General features: G+C 42.5%; 1 protein-coding gene across 5 annotated transcripts in view; it reads right to left on the minus strand.

The window, feature by feature from the left end:
* Positions 1–25,117, minus strand: part of LOC136875654 (venom serine protease) — a 172,531-nt gene that overhangs the window by 39,347 nt on the left and 108,067 nt on the right. The gene's annotated exons all lie outside the window — the stretch shown is intronic.

Here is a 25,117-nt window from a genome sequence, read left to right on the forward strand (position 1 = left end):
CCCGTAAAGCAAAGTTGGTCAGAAAACAGACCGGTGTAAAGATAGTTTCGTCCGGGAGCTGACTTCCTTCTTACGGAATACTGATGATCGCAACTGCGAGCTCACTGCGTTAGCTTTACTTCACCTTGATTCAATCTCACTTACTATATTACCAGGGTCTGCCTGGCCGAGGCGGTAAAGGCGTGCTCGGTTCGCCCGGAAGGACGTGAGTTCGAATCCCCGTCAGGAAGTCGTAAAATTTAAGAAATGAGATTTCCACTTCCGGAGATTCACATGGCCCTGAGGTTCACTCAGCCTACACGAAAAATGAGTACCAGGTTAATTCCTTGGGGCAAAGGCGGCCGGGCGTAGAGCTAACCACTCTACCCCATCAAGTGCCGAGGTTACGGATAGTGGAAGCCTTTACCTTCCACCCCTCCAAGGGCCTTCACGGCCTGTACGGAGATGACTTTTTTTGCTTTTGCTACTATATTACCATCCTGGGAGAAAACACATCCTAAATACTTGAAATGATCTACCTGTTCCAGCTTTGTATCACCAATCTGACATTCAGTTCTGTTGAGTTTCTTACCTACTGACATCAATTTAGTCTTCGAAAGGCCTAACTGAATCTATCCCTGCCACTTTATACCTTTCAGCAGATGATCCATGTAAATTAGTAACAACAAAGGTGAAAGATTACAGCATTGTCTAACCCCTGTAAGTACCCTGAACCAAGAACTCTTTCTACCATCAATTCTCACTGAAGCTGAATTCTCAGCATAAATGCCTTTAATTGATTTTAATAATCTACCCTTGATTCCATAGTCCCCCAGTGTGGTTAACATATTTTACCTCAGTACCCTGACATATGATTTCTCTAGATCTAGGAAGCATAAACATAACTACCTTTTCCTCTCGTATCATTTTGCAATTACCTGGCGCATACTGAAAAACTGATCCTGACAGCACCTCTGTGGTCTGAAACCACACTGGTTTTCATTCAACTTCCTCTCAACCACTGATTGCAACCTCCCTTCCAAGATGCCAGCGAATACTTTGCCTGGTATACCAATCAATGAGATACCTCGATAGATGTTGCAATCCTTCCTGTTCCCTTGCTTATAGATAGGTGCAATTGGTGCCTTTGTCCAACCTGAAGGTACCTTACCAACACTCCACGCTAATATTATTCTATGAAGCTATTTAATCCCTACCTTCCCACTATACTTCACTATTGCAGGTCTAATTTCATATAATCCTGCTGCTTTATAAAAATGGAGTTTTTACCATCCTTTCCACTTAATCAAGCGTAATTTCACCAACATCATTTTCATCCTTCCCATGAACTCCGTCGTTCGCGACACAACCATGAAGATTTCATTTTACGTTGATAATATTTTCAAAACATTCCTTCCACCTTTCCTGGGATCTATTATGAGTTCACCTGGATTACCCGAAAAACTGTTAATTTCTTTTTTCCCTCCTTTCCTAAGATTCTTAATTACTGTCCAGAAAGGTTTCTCTGTTGCTTGACCTAGCCTTTCCAGGTTATTACCGAAATCTTCCCGCAATTCCTTTTTTTGGATCAACAACTATTTGTTTCGCTCTGTTTCTTTCATCTATGTACAATTCTTTGTCTGCATCAGCCCTTGTTTGGAGCCATTTCAGATAAGCCTTCTTTTACGTTTACAAGCTGCTCTCACCCCATCATTCCACCAAGATGTTCACTTTTTCCCGTCCACGAACCTACTACGCTGGCGTAGCAGGGGGAGAGGTGATACTCCCACGTGGCGCGTCCCAGGTGGCGGATAGGGGGGTCCTAACCGGCTTGCCGGCGGACTTGAGAGAAATAAAATACCTCTCGCGGACCAAACACACTACCCCCTGTGGGTGGGGGACGCAGATGAAGAATACACCCACGGTATCCCCTGCCTGTCGTGCGAGGCGACTAAAAGGGGCGACCAAGGGATGATTAAATTGGAACCATGAAACTGCTTTTGATTCGTGCCATCACGCGGGGAACACCACGGTTTGTCTGTACTTGCGAGTTGTACCACTATGTTCGGTACGAAATGGGTTTGTGTTTAGTAGTAGTCACGAGCGTGGCCTGGGGGTTTCCAGTACCCGTGCGTCGTACCCATGTGAGCAACACCGCGGGTCTGGGCGTAGCCTGTAGTTATACCACTATATGAGCGACACCGTGGGTCTGCGTTGCCTTTGATTAGTATCCACTATGTGAGGAACACCACGGGGCCCGTGGGACCGGCATCCGTGCCTAGTACACCTAGGTGAGGAAACTCATTGGTTTGTGTTGGCTATGAGTGGCGCCATTGTGTGAGAAACACCATAGGTCTGCGTTACCTGTACGAAGTACAATACTTATGAGTAGTACCGTCTTGTGTGGAACACCGTGAGTTTCGCTACTTTTGATTAGTACCGCAACATGACAAGTACCATGCTTCTACCTTACTCGCGACATGTACCATTCTGTGGGGCCTTAGACATGGATTTTGCACCCCTTTAGACATCAAGCATCATTGTGCTTTATGAGTGGTCCCTTGGTCAGTAATCAATTATGTATGATCTTTGTTTGAGTCTGATCCACTGTATTTTGTTTGTTTGTTTCCTCTTTTTTTGTGGGGTTCATGTCCGTCCATTCATTCTTCATGTCATTATTATTATTATTATTATTATTATTATTATTATTATTATTATTATTTGGTCAGTGGATGAATTTGACATTTTTGTTCTTTCATTTCGTACCATTAGGGGCCGATGACCTCGATGTTAGGCCCCTTTAAACAACAAACATCATCATCATCATCCTCATCATCATCAACTTTTTCCCGTCTTTACGCACAGTTGATCCTAGATATTCCCTTGCTGTTTCTACTACAGCATCCCTGTATGCCACCCATTCACTTTCTATATCCTGAACCGGCTTACTGTCCACTGTTCGGAACTTCTCACTAATTATATCCATGCACTTCTGTCTAATTTCCTCGCCCTGGAGATTTTCTACCCTTATTCGTTAGCAGACACATTTCACTTTCTCTATCCTAGGCCTAGAGATACTTAATTCACCACAGATCAGATAGTGACCTGTTTCATCTAAAATCTCCGAAAAACCCGTACATTCCTAACAGATTTCCTGAATTTCGAAGTATGTTAAGATATAGTCTATTATTGATCTGGTGCCCCTACCCTTCCATGTGTAGCGGTGAATAGCCTTATGCTTGAAGAATGTATTCGTAACTGCTAAAACCATATTAGCACAAAAGTCCAGCAGAAGCTTCCCATTCCCATTAGCTTCCATATCTTCCCCACATTTACCAATCACCCTTTCGAATCTTTCAGATCTATTTTCGACTCTCGCATTGAAATCGCCCATTAGCACTATCCGATCCTTGCTGTTGACCTTACTGCTACATCCCTCAATGCTTCACAAAACTTGCCACTTTCATCCTCATCTGCACCCTCATATGGTGAATACACTGAGACAATTCTCTTCCTAATTTCTCCAACTGCCAAATCTACCCTCATCTTTCGCTCGTTTACGTGCCTAACAGAAACTATTTTGCGTGCAATGGTATTCCTGATAAACAGCCCTACCCCAGACTCTCGCCCTTCCCTTTTTAACACCCGTCAAGTACACTTTATAATCTCCTATTGCTTCCTCGTTATCTCCCCTTACCCGAATATCACTTCCTCCTAGCACATCCATAGGCATCCATTTTGCTGACTCAGCCGGTTCTACTTTCTTTCTTCCATAAGCCCCATTAATATTGATAGCTCCCCATCGAATTCCATTTCGTTCGCCAAGTTGTTTCCAAGGATTCCCTTGCCTGTCAAATGTGACGTAATTTCGTTACTCTCATCGGTCCGAGGCTTGCTCAAAATGTTCATAGCTCGATAAATTCATGAAGCAGGATGCTACCCTACTTACATATAGTCACCGAGCTCGATAGCTGCAGTCGCGTAAGTGCGGCCAGTATCCAGTATTCGGTAGGGTTGGGCAGACCGGAACATTCACTTGTTCCGCAACATTAGGAACTTGAGGCGGAGTGTTTCGGTACAGAGTGCCGAGACACGGGACACAGGACTGTAACTGCGTCCTAGAGAGAACTTCGAGAGGCAACAGGACATGCTCCGCTTCAGCTGGATGTGCCTAAACCGAACGTGCTGTGCCAAGGCCGCACTAGATAGATTAGTTGGCCTTGGCTGTGTCTGCCTGTCGATACCGGCTGTGTGCCGCCCTGTGTTGGAGTGTCAACATTTTTTCATCCAGTTATATCTTTAATTCTAAAGCGATGACCCGTATTTTTCTTGGACTTAAAAGTTTCCTTAAAGTCCAAATTAATTTTTAACATCAATTCACGAGAAAGTGTTGAGGGAAATTTTCGAGATATTGAAGAAAGTAAATGGAAGTTGAGAGGGAAGGAATTCGAAGTGCAGAGAGCATAAGGCGGGGCGCACTTTGGGGCGCAGGCGAAGCAGCTAAAGCAGTGCAGCGCAGAGCAGATTTTTGTAATCCACACAAATCATTGCACCATCGCAAGTTGACAGACAGGGCAGGCCGGATCTGCACGTACTTCCGCCTACCACGCGATGTTTTCGAAACACAGTTTCCTGCGCACGTGTCTCGCAGTTAAGAAATGGAGGAGAAAATTACCACAGCCATTCAGTCTCACCATGTTATGTAGGTACTATGTGAATCATGTGGACTGCAATGCAGTATGTACGTATATATGTACGTACGTATGTATGTATGTATGTTCGTGAGTAAATGGCTGAACAGAATTTAATTAAAATCGGTATGTAAATTCGGGGAATAAGGCACTACAGTCTAGGCTATAAATCATTTTATTCACGCTGCGTAACAAGGTAGTTTAGAGAAAGGCCTAAAATGTAATCCACCGAGCAAGTGGCCGTGCGGTTAGGGTCGCGCATCTGTGAGTTTGCATTCGGGAGATAGTGGGTTCGAACCCCACTGTCGGCAGCCCTGAAGATGGTTTTCCGTGGTTTCCTATTTTCACACTAGGCAAATGCTGGGGCTGTACCTTAATTAAGGCCACGCCCGCTACCTTCCCAATCTTCCATCCTTCTTCCGTCGCCGAAAACCTTCGATTTGTTAGTGCGACGTTAAACAAACAGCAAACAAAAGAATGTAATCCTCATATATCTATGAAACAATCCATGACCCAAGTTCTCGCAACATATAGAATTTAAGACAAAGATCTAATGCTGATTATGGAGAGCATCATCGCCGACTCCGTCGCCGTCATCCATCATCACATTTATGTGAAGAGATAAATACGGAAAATCATTTATCATGTCTTGTCAAATATAAGTGCAAACGCGTTCACAACAGATTGTCAATGTTGATTGATTTTAGTATCTTGTGTCTTGTGACAACTAGATGAAAATCTAGCAGTACATTTGTAAATACATATTTTTCCCTCTCCCCCACTGTGATCATATTAATGAATTTACCATGCAAGTTGGTCGTGCGGTTAGGATCGCCTTGCTATGAGCTTGCATTCGGGAGATAGGGGGTTCAAACCCCACTGTCGGCAACCGTGAAGATAGTTTTACGTGGTTTCCCATTTTCACACCAGGCTAATGCTGGGGGGGCTGTACCTTAATTAAGGCTTCGGTCGCTTCCTTCCCATTCCTAGCCCTTTTCTATTCCATCGTTGCCATAAGACCTATCTGTGTCGGTGCGACGTAAAAAATATAAAAAATAATCATGAATTAAATTCTTTGCTTAGTCCATATGAACGCCGAACATCGGTAACATAGAAATATTGTTCAGTCTTGTAAACTGGCGAAGGTGTTTGTTTTTATTGCGATTGTCTTAAGCTGAATAACCGCGTTGCCATCAGCACAAGGGAAATTGTGAAGATGACTAACAAAATGAGAAAAATCGCGAATGCTTGAAGAAAAAGAAAAAAGAGCCTCTTTATACTGGATGCCCCAGTATCACAGAGTCTAAAGAAAACATGTTATTTCTGAAAACCGACGAGACCCTGCGTGGCAATGTGCGCTCACGTCCACTTCGCAATTTCGTAAGCTTCGTGCTGTTCTGCTCTGCTCTTCCCTGCTCTGCGGCCAACTGCTTCTCAATGTGCGCCCGGCCTAACAGCAGGAAAGTACAACAATGTATTCATCCAGTTATATTTTTAATTCCAAAGCGACGACCCATATTTTTCTTGGGCTTAAAAGTTTCCTTAAAGTCCAAATTAATGTTTAACTTCAATCCCCGAGAAAGTGTTGAGGGAAATTTTCGAGATATTAATTACTCACTAATTACTCACAATACAGGCCAATACATTCAACTGGTGAAAATATTCTTGAATTGGTTACTTTTAAACACCTGCACTGCCATTGTAACCGTGTTATGTGTATTTTATATTGACCGGAAAAATCTTAACCTAATAGCAGCCTTTAACGTGATTATTGGGCGCGAATTTCAGTGTTCCGACTGTTCGTTCACGTTCCCTGCAGCTTTATGCTGGACCACGGCCATAACTACACACAGGCACACACCACACAGCACGTTCCGTACAGGCACACTCCCAGTTCCCACTGGCGCGGAGCATGTAATGTTGCGTCTTGAAGTTCTCTCTACACTGCGATGTTACAGTCCCGCGTCCCGTGCGCCCGCAGCACAGTTCAGCTAGTAGGCGAAGAGCAGTGCATAGTGGCGCTTCTGATGGGACAGCGAGTGTCTCCGGCTCGCTTGAGAATGTTTCGGAACAATTGACACTCGGTGTTCTGGAACACGGAACATAACTGTGCACCGGCACCTTGTGCCGAAACAAGGACATAGTGCCCAACCCTAGTATTCGGGAGATAGTGGGTTTGAACCCCACTGTCGGCAGCCCTGAAGATGGTTTTCCGTGGTTTCCCATTTTCACACCAGGCAAATGCTGGGGCTGTACCTTAATTAAGGCCACGGCCACTTCCTGCCCAGTCCTAGCCCTTTCCTGTCCCATCGTCGCCATAAGACCTATGAATCGCGAATGCTTGAAGAAAAAGAAAAAAGAGCCTCTTTATACTGGATGCCCCAGTATCACAGAGTCTAAAGAAAACATGTTATTTCTGAAAACCGACGAGACCCTGCGTGGCAATGTGCGACGTAAAGCCAGTAGCAAAAAAAACTTACACATAGTCCAAGTGAGGATCTCTCCTTTAACGGGTTACGAGGGCCATGACTCAGATTATGTCCGAGATGCCCACTCCCATTCTATAGCAACTGGTATTGCGACTCTCAGGACCACTTACTAGGTCACTCAGCTGTTGCCCACGGTTCACGAACTGGGACGGGACTACAGTAACCCACACTTCGCAACTTTATAATAATAATAATAATAATAATAATAATAATAATAATAATAATAATAATAATAATAATAATAATAATAATAATAATAAAGGAACCCTTGCTGGTGATTTATAATGGGAACAAGCCCCGTAGCCAGTACACTGGACTCGGGACATACGCACGACGTACTTCCATTCCTTGTGGTTGATGGTCTAAGGCTTTGGCATCTCTGATGTTAAGACCTTCAGATATTCATGAATATTCTTGAGTCAGATGTACTGTACCATTATATCTGACTGCGAGTATGGATATTTAACGCAGTAAAAATTTTGCAGTAGGACGCCGCTTGTGAGGGCGTGATGCTATACAGAGCACGGGAAGCGAGAAGGTGATTTCCCGAGGCAAGGCGTGGTCATGTGTGACGAAGAAAGAATATGTGAGGAAGAGAGAAAGAGAGATGGGATTTTGTCTGGGGGAGAGACCTACCATCTTAACAGAGATTTTTAGTGGGAGCAGACAGGCCCACCACATTACGGAAATTGGGTCGTAATTCCCGTAATTGAAGGTTTCTCAGGTAAATAAAAAGATGGAAATGATTGCTAGAATTTTACGAAGCTGTAGATACCTCTAGGTTTATTAACATATGATCAGATCAATAAATATGTACCAAGCAGAACCACCGTGGGAAGCTCTGTAGTGGCCACGTTCCAGACTCAAGTTGTTTCTCGGGACTTTCCCTGGCGTTCTTTGGTGTGTTGCCTCATATAAAAGCTGAGTGATATGGGGGGAGATCATCCAGTTGACTATCATATTGCTGCCGGCACGCGTCGCACGTCTGCCTAGATTGCGCCAGAAATCCTTTGTTCAGAACAAAGACAGTGTGTAATTATTACAGTGCGATAACTTTGATCCAGTGGATAGGAGACTTACGGAGTTACAGGTGGTGGATTTGTAAGTGGCGCGATGTTCAGATACCTATCAATGAGATCGCGTGTGCTTAACGGTATCAGTAACAATAGAAAGCCGTACTTGTAGACTCGGATAAATAGCGGTAGGGGCGAAGCTCCCGAGGTGCCGAGGAAGTGTGGACAATAGGCTAAGGAGGTCTATGTTTATCCTCTGATAGACTGTTGAATCCAAGTTAAGCGGGCATAAAAACAATAACCGAGTGGATAGTCTATAGAGCAGAAAATAGTTTATGGCACAGTGCACAAGTTAGCGAGTATGCAGTTATATGAGAATGGAGGACGAGGAGTGTGTATTGCAAAGTGTTAGCGCTGTGTGCTAGTTCAACCTAAATAAATGTCCAGAATGTGGCGTAGTGTTTAAAGTGAATATTTCATTGTAGTAAGAAGGCGAGATATTCCGAGGGGAGTAAGGTGCAAGAACTTCAGAACGTGGCTTCGAAGACGCTACCTGGAACGAGGCATCCCTCAAGAAGAAGACAGCACCATGGGCCTGCGGGGCAGGAAGACCGGACTTCAAGAAACGACCCTGGCTGAGACCTCTACCATGATGGTCTAAATCATGCTAGCCTACCCGGAGGGAGAGAGGAGGAGATCAAATGAGATAAGTGGACCATGAATTACTAGACATATGGTAGAGTTAAGGTGTCACGCAGAGATAGTAGAATTAAACGTGTAAATGTTAATATAGGATTGATTGTGGCCCATCAGGTTGCGTATTAAGATTGTTTTGATATATCTAAGGGTAAGAGTAGTTAGATTTGTTTTTTTGTACCTTTATGTAAAGCAGACAATGAGGTAATATTTGTTATCGCGGCAAGAGGTAGTGTGCCTAGTGATACATATTTGTTTGAGTACGATAGACCGGATATTTTCGGTTGGGTCGGTCGTGAAATACATTTTCCTTGTAGGACTAGGATCACTATGTGTAATTCCCATTATATTCCAGGGGAAGGGCAGACATATCTGCGTAATGTAAGGTAGGCATGCCGATGGTATTTATTTAGTTAAGGGGCTCTATTTACGTGCCTTAGACGGGCGTAAACTATAGCGGAGGCGCAGGTTTTAACGCTATTCGACTCTGTGCTACTCTGCCAAACGTTGGGTTTGAACCTCTGACCCCCAAGGTTACTGTTGACACGCCGCATATTGACGGTGATGGTTTGAGGTGATAATATGGTAGAACATGTTATGTGATTTAACTGCGACCCGTGTGGCTGATTAAATGAAGTCTGGTGCGTATGTGAGATGTGTTTTTCCTCACTTATTTTGTGGCCATTTGCTGCTATGTGTAGAAGCTTGAAAGTCCCTTTGTGAAAGAATGTAGGGTAAGACGTCTAGCGGTAGTTTGTTTACAAGTTTTTTTTATGTGGGAGGGTGCTCCAGACCCGACTGCAGGTCAATGTTCGCCTGCTCTGTATTGGGGTGAGCTCGGCCATTTTTAAATCGCTCTGGAGTTCGGTCATTCTCCTTTGACAGGGAAGTCTTTTGCAAACACTGTGCGTCATTTATTTTACCCATTTTACCTCGTATTCCTTTCTTGTTTGATTCGCATTCTTAGGGTTGTGTATTCTACTAATGTGATCTTGGCACTATGCTACTGTTATGATTGCCCTGTTGACACAAAGTTCTGCCTGGTGGACGTGGGTTCACGTCCGTGTAAATAGGAAATTGAGGGCGCTAGAGTAGGTTATCTGAGATTATTTTTATTACTTATTGTGCTGCTATTTTTGTGTATATAAATATCCCGGTATGGGAGGAAACTTTCATAATAGCGATAATCTCTGCGGGTATCCTTGATTCTACCATTATATCATTTTATGTCGCAGACATAGGGATGCAGTTTCCATGTGGGAGAACACATCCGGTTTTTTTTCTTGGTTCACAGATCGACAAACTTCAGCATAACGTCATCATCCAGATTGTATTTTCTTTGTTTTCCTTTTAATCTGTAGATGTGAGCATTTGGCGCACTTATTTTGGCACTACAGGTGCAATCCTTGTAATTAACTTGTGTTGTGAATACAAACTTATGCTCAAAATTCTGATCACAGCGAAAGTGTTCCTCATTTCGTAGTTTAATGTAGTATATGAGTTCCCCATGATCCTCTCGTCATAAGAACCCAATTATCGACCATTTCTGCCGACTGCAGCTGAGCTGGTGCCCGTATGCAAGAACAGAAGAGCAGGTAGGTATCATCCTGCAGTATTAATGTGCCCTGTAGGGTACATAAGAGTGGCGCCCGTACTTAGGGGCCAGTATTGAGGATTATTGGGCATATAAGAGTGTCGCTCAATAGCGCGTGGCGAGAGTATCCATGGGGAAGGAGAATAATATCCACCATAATGTAGTAATTTGCCTTTAATTGTGTATGACGAGAGTATAGATGCAGACGCTATGAGTATCCAAGATAGAATACAAAAACTTGTCTGAATGAAGGTGGATTATTAGTTAGGAGTTTTTCTTTGATAAATGAGGAACTGAAACAGAGAAGCCAGTGGTTTGGCATTGAATCTGTTCAAATTTTAGTGCGTTATTTTTAACAGTGAATATTGTACATGTCTTGGTGTCGATATTCTGTATTATATTTCGTAATCATGGTGAGGATGATTTCTTTCAGGACTGTGATCTGGTAATTAACCATCGCTATGCAACACACTGTTATTTAGATTTAAACTATAGTGTGTTATATCATTTTGTTCAAAATTTCTGACGTTTGTGGTTCATATATAATCAGACAGAGCATAAGTGGATAGGTAGAAATTTAACGAAATCTAGGGTGATGACGGTATGCGGGTAAGACCTCTAAGTCTCTCTTGACGGGTTGGCGTATTCTCATTGTAATAAAATGTCGCTGACATTTGAAAGTTTTCGGGAGTTATTGATGGAGGAGTTAGGACAAGTCAAAGCGCAGATCGCTGAAGTCAGGGAAGAGCAGAAGGTAGAGTTAAAAACTCAGATAGCTGCGATAAAATCACAGGTTAATGATGTAAGTGAAAAACAGATGAGTAAAATTGAGGAGCAGAAAGTCGAGTTAGAGACTCAGGTAGCTGCGATAAAATCACAGGTTATTGACGTAAGTGAAAAACAGATAAATAAAACTGAGGAGCAGTTAATAGGACTAGAAGCCGTACGAAAGAACAATTAACGGCTTTAGAAGAGCACACGAATGCTAAATTAGACCGGTTAATGGCGGACAATCAGCAGACGCAGACGCGGCTCGGGGAATTAGATGAGAAAATAGAAAAGGTGCGCATTTGTTGCCTGGAAACCACAGAGGAATTGAGGAGGCAGGTGTCAAACATGGAGAAGGAAACAGGAGAACAAATTACCACGTTGAAAGAAGTAGTAGGGACGCTAGAGGAAAGGACGCTTAATAATGAAGTTCTGGTAGAGAAGAGGTTGAAAGCATACGCTGTGGACATAGATGAAATAAAGAGGGAGATAGATGAAACTAGTTCTGGTCTGGTATTGTTGGAAAGGAAGATGGATTCTAAGATAGGAGCAATAAATGAGAAGGCAGCTGACAGGATGGAACGAATTGAAGAAAAGACGAAGGCAAAAATGATTAGTCTTGAAGCTCAAGTAGAACAAACCGAGACGAAAATGACTGCCCGAATGTCAGGTTTAGAACTTCAAGTAGGACAAATGAAGCAGCAACTAGAACAGAAAAATTCTTATGAGTATCAGGGAGGAAAAAGAGAAGAAGTGCTGATGTCATCAAATGAAAGAAAGGCGCCGGTGGAAATTAAGGTAGAGGGCAGTTCCGCAAGTGAGTCGGCGGCGATGAACGAGTCTTTAAACGTACAGAAGCCAATGATACGGGGCTCAATGCCGGAGAACGGCAATATCATTCCCGTATATAATATAGTGAGGTCAAATGAGGACAAACCTAAGAAGTTCTTAGCTAATGGCGAATGCACGCCCCGTTCATTTCTCAGGGAGATTGAAGAATATATGGAAGATTGTCGGATACCTAAGGAGAAAAGACTCAGAACAGTAGAGAGGTTTTTAGGAGGGACTGTGTCTCAGTGGATGACTGCTTTCAAGAACACCTTCCAGTCTTATGAGGACTTTAAGGAAGCCTTTCTCAGGAGATATTGGAGCCTCTCGGTCCAACAGAATTTAAGACTGGAGCTATATGCTAGACGATATGCTAGCACGCTGCCCACGCGCTTTAATGATTTTTTCATTTCACAGCTAATTAAAATGCGGGAACTAGACCACCCCCCTCCAGAGAAAGAAGTTATTACGACCATCATGAAACAGCTACCGGTCGAGGTGCAAAGAATTTTGATCGCCGCCAACGTCAATACGGCTAGTGAGGTTGAAACGACTTTAAGGCAATTGGATCAAACTTCGATACAGAATCAGCCTCGTATTCGGCATACTGAAGCGATAAACACGCTGGAGGTGATGCCGGAAGAACACCCACAAGGAAGAAATAGCCGACAAGAAATTCAGAACTCGGGTACCCAGACATCAAGATGGATGAGAGAGGAAGGACAAAACCGGCAACAAAGGGGGTCGAATGGAGGACCCTGGTATAGGAATAACCAGCAAAGGTATAGAAATTACAAAGAAAGGAGAGAGGTTTCGCCGGCAGGTCATAACCCTGGACCGCCAGGGAGACAATATCGTCCGCGATACGAGGGGAGGAATGTGGCGAGAAAACCTTACTCCAACTGGAACCAGAATCGAAGGCGGGACTACCAACAGCACAGAAATGATTACAGACCTTGTGAGTCGGAACATGAGAGAGAACATAGGCAGTATGTGAACAAGTTAGAGCAAGAACGTAACAATTCAGAGAATTAGAGGAATGCCATCCAGCAGGCGAATCCGATACAGTGTGGTGCACGGAGTCTGGAACTGCAGCAACACATTAACGAAAACCGAGGGTGTAACTTGAACCCTCACGCGCCTGAATATAGCCGGGGGAGTGCGGGAGCTAAAAAAAACTACAAGTCCACAAATGGAGATAGCCTAAACCCTGAAGGGGAGGACAGTGAAGAGGGATGGATGACGGTGACAGTAGACAGTTGGGTAATAAGGCCTGAGGACTTATTAGACGACCATATTAAAATTGATGTCAAGACGGTTAAAGAATTACCAATGATATATGCACGTATATATGGTTTAAAGACACGTATCCTGGCAGACACAGGCGCGTCAATTAGCGTTATTTCTCAAGCGTTGCTGTCAGAAATAAAGGCTAGGGCACGAGTTCCTTCCATTCCTATTGCTAAACTGAAAGTCAGAGGGATCGTACCAGATAAGACAACTGTATGCAAGGAACAAGTCTTAGTGGACATTGAAATAGGCAGGTCAGTCATATCTCACCCGTGCGTAGTACTCACGAAAATGGAGTATAACCTGATCTTAGGAGCAGATTTTCTTCGTGAACATCACGCCAATATTGACATGGGTAACAATGTTATTAGATTACACTTAAGTCCGATACCCGAAGAAGTTAAGCTGAATCAGAATGAGGATTACCACCAGGAGGAAAGAATCTGGCTAACTGCAGCAGAAGACGGGAACATGGGTGAATATGAGGACAGGCCAGCGTTTGAATTCGAGGATTATAAAGGGATTTTTCAGAAATGTGAGATTATGGTAGTCAACTTAGAGGACGAAGCAGAGAGAGAAAATTTCGAGGCGATAAAGCCACAGAAAATCGCGGAAGCTAAAACTGGGACAGGAAGATCAAGAAGTCTTAGACCAGCTGCGAAACATAGGGCATGAGCAATTAGAAGACCCTGCCACTAGTCTCATGGTGAAGTATTTTAAGAAAGAATTGCAACAAGGAACCCCAGAATACATTGAGGCAGAGAAGAAGGCTGCGTCCTACCATTTCCTTAGTGGCATGATACACAAATTTGTGGACGAAGAACACACCCGGTTACGGTACCTTCTAATTTACAGACAGGATTAATTGGGCTTACACATCATGCCACAGGGCATGCCGGTATTGATAAGGTTACTGCGACGCTACAAGAAACTTTCGTTTGGCCTAGGTTGAGAACTACAGTTCAGCAGTTACTTAAGACCTGCAATATATGCCAGCGAGTGAAGCCAAACCCCTACCTATTAAAGCAAAAACCGAAACCGTTACTCCCTACGGAACCAAGAAAACTTTTCGAAATAGATTGGTATGGGCCAATTCCCGCAGCGAGTAGAGGCTTGAAATACATATTAGTATGCATGGATGTTTTCAGTAAATATGTAACACTGTGTCCAGTACGTAAGGCGAATGCCCGGACGGCGCTAAATCAGTTGAAAAACAAGATAATTCCCTCCATGGGGAAACCTGAGAATTTATTATCGGACCACGGTGCGCAGTTTACTTCTGAGGCCTTTAAAAGGGAACTGGAACGCCTGGGAATCAAACACGTGCTATCCAGTATACGGCATCCTGAAGCAAACCCGAGTGAAAGAATAATGCGAGAGATCGCTAAGTACTGTCGTATCTACTGTACGCGAGAACATTATAAGTGGTTGAGTGTGATACCTATTATCACCGAGTCCATCAATTCAACACGACACGAATCCACGTCACAAATTCCTTCAGTTTTACACCACAACATCTATCCCTGTCGGCCGTGGCAAGAAGTTATTCCGTGCCCCACCGACATAAGAATGTCACAAGAGATATGTGTGAGGAGGGCGGCCGAACAGCTGAGGGCGCAGGCGGAACGTAGAATGAGGAGAACTAGAAAGAGGCGTTTTCACCGCCCCATTACGAGTAAATGAATTAGTGCTCATTCGTCGCCCTGCTCCCAGTCAACCGTCAGCTAGATTTTATCACAAGTTTGCCGAACTATATGTGGGACCTTATCGTATAGTTCAGTGTTACGATAACAGTGCATACAGGGTACGAAGCTTGGACGGTAGGACTGAGAAGGTATTCAATGCAGCCAATCTTAAAATTTATATTCCCAGAGGACAAATGCCAATCGAGGACAACATCGAGAATGAAGAGATGGAGGGAGAAGAGGACGATGAAGTAGAAGAAGAATAAGAAGAAGAGGAAGAAGACGTAGTAGGCGCAGACGAAGTACTGGAGACGCACGACGATGAAAATGAAACCCTTGACCACAATCCGAATGATGTATCCCTCAATGTAGGAAAGGTAGAAGAAGTTTCGCCGCAGAGCAGCGCAATAATAGGAAGGGCTGCTGTGGAGTGCAATGAATGTTTGGGGAATCATAGAAAATTCTTGGCTTTGTTGGATGCCTACTACGGAATGAGGAAGGAGCGTGAGGAACTACTGGAGCAAGTTCCGGAAGAACCACAGGATGGCTCGGAATGAAAGAAGGGGGGCACCTGTGCGTTAAATATCAGACGCAAAGAAAAATACCAAAAAATGGATTTTTTTCATATTTTTCTTTGGTGTGTACCAAATGTACCATTATATCTGACTGCGAGTATGGATATTTAACGCAGTAAAAATTTTGCAGTAGGACGCCGCTTGTGAGGGCGTGATGCTATACAGAGCACGGGAAGCGAGAAGGTGATTTCCCGAGGCAAGGCGTGGTCATGTGTGACGAAGAAAGAATATGTGAGGAAGAGAGAAAGAGAGATGGGATTTTGTCTGGGGGAGAGACCTACCATCTTAACAGAGATTTTTAGTGGGAGCAGACAGGCCCACCACATTACGGAAATTGGGTCGTAATTCCCGTAATTGAAGGTTTCTCAGGTAAATAAAAAGATGGAAATGATTGCTAGAATTTTACGAAGCTGTAGATACCTCTAGGTTTATTAACATATGATCAGATCAATAAATATGTACCAAGCAGAACCACCGTGGGAAGCTCTGTAGTGGCCACGTTCCAGACTCAAGTTGTTTCTCGGGACTTTCCCTGGCGTTCTTTGGTGTGTTGCCTCATATAAAAGCTGAGTGATATGGGGGGAGATCATCCAGTTGACTATCATATTGCTGCCGGCACGCGTCGCACGTCTGCCTAGATTGCGCCAGAAATCCTTTGTTCAGAACAAAGACAGTGTGTAATTATTACAGTGCGATAACTTTGATCCAGTGGATAGGAGACTTACGGAGTTACAGGTGGTGGATTTGTAAGTGGCGCGATGTTCAGATACCTATCAATGAGATCGCGTGTGCTTAACGGTATCAGTAACAATAGAAAGCCGTACTTGTAGACTCGGATAAATAGCGGTAGGGGCGAAGCTCCCGAGGTGCCGAGGAAGTGTGGACAATAGGCTAAGGAGGTCTATGTTTATCCTCTGATAGACTGTTGAATCCAAGTTAAGCGGGCATAAAAACAATAACCGAGTGGATAGTCTATAGAGCAGAAAATAGTTTATGGCACAGTGCACAAGTTAGCGAGTATGCAGTTATATGAGAATGGAGGACGAGGAGTGTGTATTGCAAAATGTTAGCGCTGTGTGCTAGTTCAACCTAAATAAATGTCCAGAATGTGGCGTAGTGTTTAAAGTGAATATTTCATTGTAGTAAGAAGGCGAGATATTCCGAGGGGAGTAAGGTGCAAGAACTTCAGAACGTGGCTTCGAAGACGCTACCTGGAACGAGGCATCCCTCAAGAAGAAGACAGCACCATGGGCCTGCGGGGCAGGAAGACCGGACTTCAAGAAACGACCCTGGCTAAGACCTCTACCATGATGGGCTAAATCATGCTAGCCTACCCGGAGGGAGAGAGGAGGAGATCAAATGAGATAAGTGGACCATGAATTACTAGACATATGGTAGAGTTAAGGTGTCACGCAGAGATAGTAGAATTAAACGTGTAAATGTTAATATAGGATTGATTGTGGCCCATCAGGTTGCGTATTAAGATTGTTTTGATATATCTAAGGGTAAGAGTAGTTAGATTTGTTTTTTTTTTGTATCTTTATGTAAAGCAGACAATGAGGTAATATTTGTTATCGCGGCAAGAGGTAGTGTGCCTAGTGATACACTTTTGTTTGAGTACGATAGACCGGATATTTTCGGTTGGGTCGGTCGTGAAATACATTTTCCTTGTAGGACTAGGATCACTATGTGTAATTCCCATTATATTCCAGGGGAAGGGCAGACATATCTGCGTAATGTAAGGTAGGCATGCCGATGGTATTTATTTAGTTAAGGGGCTCTATTTACGTGCCTTAGACGGGCGTAAACTATAGCGGAGGCGCAGGTTTTAACGCTATTCGACTCTGTGCTACTCTGCCAAACGTTGGGTTTGAACCTCTGACCTCCAAGGTTACTGTTGACACGCCGCATATTGACGGTGATGGTTTGAGGTGATAATATGGTAGAACATGTTATGTGATTTAACTGCGATCCGTGTGGGTGATTAAATGAAGTCTGGTGCGTATGTGAGATGTGTTTTTCCTCACTTATTTTGTGGCCATTTGCTGCTATGTGTAGAAGCTTGAAAGTCCCTTTGTGAAAGAATGTAGGGTAAGACGTCTAGCGGTAGTTTGTTTACAAGATTTTTTTTCATGTGGGAGGGTGCTCCAGACCCGACTGCAGGTCAATGTTCGCCTGCTCTGTATTGGGGTGAGCTCGGCCATTTTTAAATCGCTCTGGAGTTCGGTCATTCTCCTTTGACAGGGAAGTCTTTTGCAAACACTGTGCGTCATTTATTTTACCCATTTTACCTCGTATTCCTTTCTTGTTTGATTCGCATTCTTAGGGTTGTGTATTCTACTAATGTGATCTTGGCACTATGCTACTGTTATGATTGCCCTGTTGACACAAAGTTCTGCCTGGTGGACGTGGGTTCACGTCCGTGTAAATAGGAAATTGAGGGCGCTAGAGTAGGTTATCTGAGATTATTTTTATTACTTATTGTGCTGCTATTTTTGTGTATATAAATATCCCGGTATGGGAGGAAACTTTCATAATAGCGATAATCTCTGCGGGTATCCTTGATTCTACCATTATATCATTTTATGTCGCAGACATAGGGATGCAGTTTCCATGTGGGAGAACACATCCGGTTTTTTTTCTTGGTTCACAGATCGACTAACTTCAGCATAACGTCATCATCCAGATTGTATTTTCTTTGTTTTCCTTTTAATCTGTAGATGTGAGCCTTTGGCGCACTTATTTTGGCACTACAGGTGCAATCCTTGTAATTAACTTGTGTTGTGGATACAAACTTATGCTCAAAATTCTGATCACAGCGAAAGTGTTCCTCATTTCGTAGTTTAATGTAGTATATGAGTTCCCCATGATCCTCTCGTCATAAGAACCCAATTATCGACCATTTCTGCCGACTGCAGCTGAGCTGGTGCCCGTATGCAAGAACAGAAGAGCAGGTAGGTATCATCCTGCAGTATTAATGTGCCCTGTAGGGTACAGTACTTTTGGCCATTAGTTATCCGTTAGTTGATAGTTGTCACCAGAGGAGTTGTTGTGGTATTCGAGTGGTGTTCATTCCACAAACATGACCAAACCATTTTCAATTTATGCTTTTTGAATATACTCTTCGATAAGTGCCTGACTGATGCACCATTATGGGATTACTTCGTTTCAAATACGGTCCTTTATAGAAATACTCAATATCTAACGTAGGCACCGACTTTGGAAATCGGCCTCGAGTAGTATCACCGGAACACATACAGGAATATTGGGAGGGTACGGTCGGAAAGAGAAGTATTTTATTATTGAGTGAAGTACATTTATTCTTATAGAGTCACAATTTACAGTAAGTGAGAAAATCCTACGGCTACCTGTTCAATTATGTTGTGGATGTCCGCTGACGACGCCACTTTCGTTTCTTAGACCAGCGATCCAAGGCTCTTGAATCTATCTGGTTCTTATTCTGTCTGTTATCCTGACAGGTATATATTAGCCTGTGATCCATCACTTGCAATAATAATAATAACAAAATCAAGATGGCTTCATCCTAGAGATAGGCAACACTTTAAACATATGCCTATTGTGACATATTGTGGAGATACGCTGAGCTCCACGTTAATATAAAGTTCTGAAGCCTGCCTATATATAGCACTTTCCTGTTTAAGGCTGGTACCTTGGAACCTATGTTGGAACTTCCATTTACGTTCATTTAGTAGGGAATGACGGGCGTCAAATCAAAACACCTGCACCTGGCGAGCCGAACATGTAATCGGACACTCCCGACACTAAAACGCCATACGCCATTTCTAGTAGGAAATGTAATAGTTAGGCCCGTACTCTTTGGTCACTTCATAGTGTTGCTCCTACTGAACTTTATTCATCCAATCATGGCCCAGTTTGCCGTTATAAAAGGAAGGGACAGTTGCCTGCTAAAGATTATCTTCACTATGTAATCGACGGACGAGGTTTTCACCTCGCTTAAGACAGCCGGAGTGCTGGGGCAACAAGTAAGGTATGCTTCTTCATCCTAGAACATGTAAATCTACAAAACATCAAGTGGCTAACGAAGCTACGTTTCTTCAACAATCTACAATGTAACATTTAAATTTGTGCGGTACACTCTTAAGTTTTAATGTAGGGATACTTAATTTATTTCCGTATCGTGTAGGTTTCTTTACGTTTTTCAAGCAGCGAACGTAAACCACCGTATTGGCTGTAATGTCTTAAAAGGAAGCACGAGTGTAGATTCTCGTTTCCCTTTTCTCAGTTTTTTTTTTTTTTTTTTTTTTTTTTTTTTTTTTTTTTGTGACTAGGATTTTCTAAACTTAATTGCATCTTTCACGTTTCAGTCTTTAATTTTCCTTCCTTCTAGTCACAAAGTAATAATATATTGGATTATCCTCTCTTTCAATGGGCCTCGAAACCCCATTAGATTCTTATGTTATGTCATGCGGTCCCTTGGTGCTTTTCTGCATCCTCTCTATCTTTTGTCTGTTGACCTATTTTCCAAAATTTATTAATCTTTTGAATTTTTTGCCACTTGCTTTACGTCGCACCGATACAGATAGGTCTTATGGCGACAATGGGACAGGAAAGCCCTAGGAATGGCAAGCAAGCGTCCGTGGCCTTAATTAAGGTACAGCCCCAGTATTTTCCTGGTGTGAAAATGGAAAACAACGGAAAACCATCTTCAGGGCTGTCGACAGTGGGGTTCGAACGGATGCGAGCTCACAACTGCGCGCTCCTGACCGCAAGGTCAACTCGCCCGGTCTTTTGGAATTTAAATTATTCTCGGCCTATATTTGTAGCATGAGCTTAGTTATTGATTAGCTGCGGATTCTTCCCGTTCATGTGTGTATTTTCGCTGGCTTCCCTGAGAAATAAAAGGGCAACAAGTTTTCAATAGAGTTTATTCTGGTATGTGACGGCTCGCAGGTCTTAGAAATTGGCAGATCAATTCCCCCTTGTTGTTTATGAAGCTCTGAGAGTTGTCACACTGTTGTAAGATCACTGCTCTTGTTATTCATTAGTATTAAAAATTATAGATCACTATTGTTAACCAATTCTTTCTTGTTAAATAAAAATAATCAAAAAGGGAGAAGAAGGAAAGAAAATATATTAGAGATTTTCCTTTATGTGGTCATTTATTTCTCCAACTTTACGGCCCTACTATTCCTTTCCACACACGCGTTGGGCCACCCGTAGTAGTATTAATAATAATAATAATAATAATAATAATAATAATAATAAGGAGAAGAATAGTTCTTTAAGTCCTAGTCTTGTCTATAAAAACCAAACACTCCGAAGATCTCTAGCGTCATGGACAACATTAGTCAAACGGTAATTAAGAATTTAGAACAACTTAATATTCAGAAAGCCCAGAATAGTAAGGTTTGCTACTCTTTTACCCTCGGCATTAGACGAGGGTAAACGAGAAATACGTCTATTCACCTTACTCCTTTTCTCTGTGAGAATAACCACGGTGAGACCTATGTCAGTATCGAAACCATAGTATCCGGGGTTGCTGAGATGACCTGTGACACTCTGGATGCCTTTTAAGTCATAGTTCAGCCCCAGTCGAAACGGTGTTTTTAAAAATTTCAATCAATCGCCACTGATCTGCATTTACGGCCGAGCCCCACGTAGCAGATTCCCTATCTGTTGTTTTCCTAGCCTGGTAAGTTATTCCAGTCCCTAACTCCCCTTCCTATAAACGAATATTTGCCCCAATTTGTCCTCTTGAAATCCTACTTTATCTACATATTGAGATATTTCCTACTTTTAAAGACACCACTCAAATTTATTCGTCTACTAATGTCATTACACGCCGTCTCTCCATTAACAGCTCGGAACATACCACTTAGTCTTGTTTCTCCCATGTCTTCCCAGCCCAAACTTTGCAACATATTTTTAACGCTACTCTTTTGTCGGAAATCACCCAGAACAAATCGAGCAGCATTTCTTTGGATTTTTTCCAGTTCTTGAACCAATTAATCCTGGTGAGGGTCCCATACATACTCTAGTAGGGGTCTTACCAAGGACTTATATGCCCTCTCCTTTACACCCTTACCACAACCCCTAAATACCCTCATAACCTTATGCAGAGATTTGTACCCATTATTAACAATCCCGTTTATGTGATTACCCCAATGATGAACTTTCCTTATATTAACACCTAGACACTCACAATGATGCTGATAAGGAACTTTCACCCCATCAACGCAGTAAATAAAACTGAGAGGACTTTTCCTATTAGTGAAGCTCACAAACTGACCTTGCAGAAATTAATATTGACCCCCTGGAAACTACATGGACCACATTCAGACAGAAAATCAATTCACATATGTTCACATCCATGAACCCAACAGCAAGGAACTCGAAACTCAAAAGTGCTTGGACACAAGAGAGAAGACGAGCCCATAGTGAAAGGATGGGGAAGTTTTGGGAAGATTTGAAGAACAATAAGTCAAGTGGTAAATAATGGTCCTACGTGTTTTATAAGGGAAAACTACTGTGGAGGTAAGACACCACTAGTACTCCTAGGGAAGGGGTTGATATGTAGTGTCGAATGTATGGCTTTCGGGGTCGCTGAGATGATTTGTGACACTCTGTGTGTCGTTTAAGTCCAAGTTCAGCCTCCTTCGGCATAGGGATTGAGAAGGAGTGAACAAGAATATGTCCAAAATGACCGATATTAGTGTTGGGCCCATAGTTCTCGGGGTCCCTAGCCTGACTGGTGACAGTGCCATTGATAGCTGGAATCGTGTACATCATTATTTGTTTTTAACGATCAGCTACTTCCCTGAAAATCTGGGCTGCCACGAAGAAATAGTTGAACGCGAGATTATATTCTCAAATTAAACTTAAAATTAAACACATAATATCTCTACAAAAAATTTCGTAAACCATCAGTTAACCTGACACTACAAAAACCTACAAAATATAACTAAAAATAATCTCCTAAAATTAAACATTCAAGGAAAGTGCCTGAGCAGTCCCGAGTATTACCGCTAGTACGGTACAAATATGTACACAGTAAATCTTCTATAAATCGACGCCTAAGTTGAATTTTCGATATATCGAAGGGATTTACGTATCCCAACGGAATCTTATATATTTTACGTGTTATGTATTTTCTACAACTCGAGGTTCTATTACTCGAATATTTCGATACCTCCAAATTTATTTGAAGCCCTGATGTAAAATGTGTTTCTGTAACTCGAAATAATTCAGTACATTACGCTTATGCGTACACATCATCCCCATGAAAATCTAGTTCCTGTTGAAGAAACCTGAACTTAAGTCGTCTCCTTATACGAGTACAAGCAATATCTAAATTTTAATCAGAGTGACTAGCCGCATGCCGTAGCGTACTGCACATTGCAACCTTGAGTAGCTGTGTACCATAGCAGTTTAAAATATCGCTTTAGGCTTCATCGAAACACTCAAAAAGCTGTTAACAGTACGAAGTTGTGTGTAGGCCTAAGTTGGGAGTTCGTAGGCTGATAGCTTGGTTATGCCCTGGCCAGATTTCGCAGCTTTATTCGACAGTCATCAGTGGGTGAGGACGTGATAGAGAAATACAGTGTTAGGTTACGTGAACGAATCGTATCCATGAAATGCCATTATAATTTTTGTCCTAAATGGAAGATGATAATTGCTTCTACGCAAATCAAGAGTAAAATTAGTCGTAAATTAATAAATACCATTATTATTAGAAAAAATGTATGCATACATGATTTTCTACATTACGATTATGAATTCTACTGCGTCGCAGCGTTTCAATATGGCTTCTGTTCATGAAACACTTCTGTGTGTGAAGTCTTTGCTCACTTATCTTCTTCGAACTTCTTTGCTTTGCTTTGATTTGCTTGATGTTACATGGTGGGGCGAGTTGTTGACTTGTGCCTATAATTCCCAGGGATCATGCTATTTTTCTCTCAATATTATTCATTTTTGTATTAGTCCAACTTACGGTATATTTTTAACTCCATTTTTCCGTTTGAGCTGCCCGCTCTAGTCAAGATGGACAAAGATATTGAGAATTCACAGACATAGCACTCCCATTCGTCGGTGCTAACCCTGGACCTCGAGAAGGAAACAAAAGACTGCTCGATGAAGCGGACCACACAATGCTTGGTGACATTAATGATCATGACAGTCGCTGAGACGCGAGATTTAGAGTTCCATAACCACATTGACATAATATATAGCTTCCTCAGTTCTAATTTTAATTAGCACTCCCATTCGTTGGTGCTAGTCCTGGACTTACGTATGTATATTTCTCTAGCAATAATGGTTTTCATTAATTTACCGCTAATTTTACTATTGATATGCGTGAAATCATTTATCATCCTCCATTTAGGACAAAAATTACAATGAAATTAATGATATTGCAAGGATACGATTCGGCCACGTAACCCAGAGTTACAAATAAAACGGTAAAGGAACATTACAGACTTATATTCAGTCCGATTTTGTAAGAATGCAAAATGAGAATGTCAAGGCACAATAAAGCTGGTTTCAAAACATCAACTGTAGACGAAGACAAAATACAGTGGCATTAGTGGAGCCGAAGTAGTATGCACGTTATTCTATACCCCGAATATTCGATAACGTGAAGTGTTTTCAGTTTCCACTTCAAGATATCGTCCGTATAGCTTTCTACCCCGATTCTGTGTATGTCACTTTCGTATATAGCTGCCATGTGATAAATGCATAATGCCCGGACTTAGTCGCCTTCTTTGAAGACACTCTGTGAATTTTCATGGGAAAAATTCTAACTCGCAGTACCAAAAAATAAACGCTGGATGTTTTAAGATTTAAACGTCCCAGCTGACTAGACGTTTCCGACTGTCGTCGATTAAGACGGTGCCATCCAGTGTTGCCAATCTACAAATCTTTTCTCCGATAAATTTCAGTTGAAAATCCGCTAAATTTCGAACTAAAGCAAAAGGGCATATACCAGATGTTTTAACAGAGGAGATTAACTCAACACTCACCAGTTTCAGAGGAAGAGACCATCATATTCTCTTCCCCGCACTATATGCTCAGAAGCAGATGTGCTGGGTTTAGGTCCTGTTGTTTCATATGAAGCCATATGGTACTATTCTTTTTCAAAATATCGTCGTTGCCGGGACGAAACCTCCTATGTGAAATATTTTAGCTTAGAACTTTGGCCGCTAAGGTTCTGTCATCTAAGGTGCAATATCGTGTGACAGTTGTCAAGGCATTCTCGCTCTTCATAATGTACGTGCTGCGGGTCAGTATGCCTCCAAACATATTAGCACATAGGAGGTTTCGTCCCAGCAACGACAATATATTGGCAGTTCACAGTAGCAAAGCTCGTACGGAAATGTTCAAATCTATTTCGAAAGTTATTTTCACTCTTATTTCATAGTTTTTGATAAGTGCGGAAAGGAATAATGTCTAACAATTTCGCATTTATATTGCACTGCCAATAGACTGACTGTCCGTATTTGGGATAACTGGGAAGCTCAAGCAACTAGTCT

Source organism: Anabrus simplex, chromosome 6 (assembly GCF_040414725.1).
Source record: "Anabrus simplex isolate iqAnaSimp1 chromosome 6, ASM4041472v1, whole genome shotgun sequence".
Classification (NCBI taxonomy): domain Eukaryota; kingdom Metazoa; phylum Arthropoda; class Insecta; order Orthoptera; family Tettigoniidae; genus Anabrus; species Anabrus simplex.